Source organism: Sinocyclocheilus rhinocerous, unplaced genomic scaffold (genome assembly GCF_001515625.1).
Source record: "Sinocyclocheilus rhinocerous isolate Xijiao unplaced genomic scaffold, SAMN03320098_v1.1 scaffold4032, whole genome shotgun sequence".
Lineage (NCBI taxonomy): Eukaryota > Metazoa > Chordata > Actinopteri > Cypriniformes > Cyprinidae > Sinocyclocheilus > Sinocyclocheilus rhinocerous.
Genome location: NW_015635088.1, coordinates 7,738 through 10,020, shown reverse-complemented (window position 1 = coordinate 10,020; position 2,283 = coordinate 7,738).

Genomic DNA, 2,283 nt, shown 5'->3' with positions numbered 1-2,283 from the left:
TCAATGCCTCTTAAGGCAGCGAGGCAGCAAGTCAGCTGCCTAGGCTTTCGGACGCAGCCGGTATGTGTGCTGGAGCAGGGTTGGTACAAAACTCTGCAGGGCTCCGGCCCTCCAGGAATTGAGTTTGACACCCCTGCTCTAGATGCTTTCAGCCTTTGAGCAAGCTTTTCTGATGACGTTTTCAGACCCCCGATCTGCTGAAAAACGATGTCGCAAACAATCAGGACCTGAAATATGTGTTATTGTGAAGATATCTGAGAGAAGTATTCAGACACTAAACACAATATAAATATTAAACAAGTACAGGCACAATTCTAGTTTTATGGTAAAAACCGTTTTGGAGCACATACAGACTAGAGATTCCAAGATTTTGTTCTGTTAAAGATGAAAATATAGTATCAACTATATCAGAGAGTCTTTCCCTAAATGGCACATAAAACTGAATGAACAGAGGTTGGTTACTTTACATTTTTCTAAGTGGGTGGTTCTTGGCCAAAATAAGCTGCAAAGTGGACCAGACATAATGCCAATAGTCTGTGTGAGACCACACTGGAATAGGCAATGGTTAAGTGCGTCTTACTGTAAGTAGTCTAAGTGACTAGTTACTGTAAGTACCATTACATTGTTAGATGTGGGACTTATGTTTGGCGCTTTTGTGTTAGCATTTTCTTTACTATTGCTGAAGTATTTACCTCTTGTCACTGTTTTTATTCAGGGCACATGGTCTTTGTAATTAAATACTTGTTTAAGTAAGTGCCACAATCACTTGGGTAAAAAAGCAACGATTTAGTTTTAATCCTCACTTTCATACCCTAGTAAAAAAAGTAATATATTTAAAATACATTTATTTAATACAAAGTATAGTTTGAATCTATTAAAATATTTACTGACATATCACCTGGGACTTACTGATATAAAAATTATAATTAACCTTTTTTTGGAGTACTACTTGTGCACAATGTACATTTCTTAATATTAAGCCTGAAATGTGTTTTAATGTCACTATTGATGAGGATTGTATGATCATTGAATAATATCAGTTTTTAAATGCAAGATATTTAAAGTGCACCTGAAGTATACTTGCAATAGTTCCACTTTAGCACAATCAAATATACTTCAGTATATCTTTAGTTGGACTCAAGCAGTACTTCTGCACAATTAAAGTGCATTAAACACAAACTTAGTTGTTCCAATTTAGCAGACTTTAAGTATACCAGTTTAGTATACCAAAAGTACAATTGCAGGGTATTTTCATTAAGTACATAAATATGCAAATTTATTTGTAGGAGACTTGTGTGAGTATGAAATAAATGTATTTCAAATACAGTATTTTTCACTAGGGTACTGTACCTTGTCTCCACAGTTTTCACAGTTCATCAAACAGCAGGTTTTAGAAGGTAAAGGACGTCTTAAACCAGCTCAGGATCCGGATAGTGTCATCAGGGGTATGTTCAAGAACCAGGATAGGAACGCTGATGGTCTGATCACTCAGGATGAGCTAAAACTAAAAGTGGATGAAGATGTAGAGAAAACACGCCATGAAGAACTGTGAAACGTGTTCACAAAAGCATGTGAATGTACATGCATTCAGCAGAGAACAAAGCAACAGACTCATAATCCTGAGGCTGAAAACCGGACCAACATGCTTCCCAGAATTAAAAGTTTGTACATTTGATGGTCACATATTTTTATACTCCTAAAAATGTTGGATCTCAAAAATGCATTTGTGCCATTGAATAAAATGTTCAAAATGAATGTATTTGCAAACATTTTATTTTGAAATATGATGACTACCCTTACAAACAAGAAATGTATTCAAGTGTGCTATTAGTTTACTTCTTTTAGACTGAAAATAAGGGGAAAAAACTTGTAATTAATAATTTGGTCAAGATATACTTAAGAAAATATAATAATTTAATAGAATTAAGTATAATTATTCTAAGATTTAAAAAAAAAAGTCTCCAATGCTGAATTTACTACTGTATTACTATATTATGTAATATATGTAAATTTTCAGCAGCCATTATGCCAGTCTTCAGTGTCACATGATCCTTAAGAACAGGGCTGCGTTCAGCCCCAACAAAAACGGTGCAAAACGTTTTTCAAACGGAAACGGTGGTGCGTTGAACACTCTGTTCTGATAACGCAAGAATTGCAACTATGGCAGCTGAGAAGCACATTAATTGTGTTCTTTTTGAATAATCTTCGGAGCCTGATGAAATCGGTATAAATACGTGTTTAATACTGCAAAATACGCTCGATGTTACAGTCACTGCCCTTGCC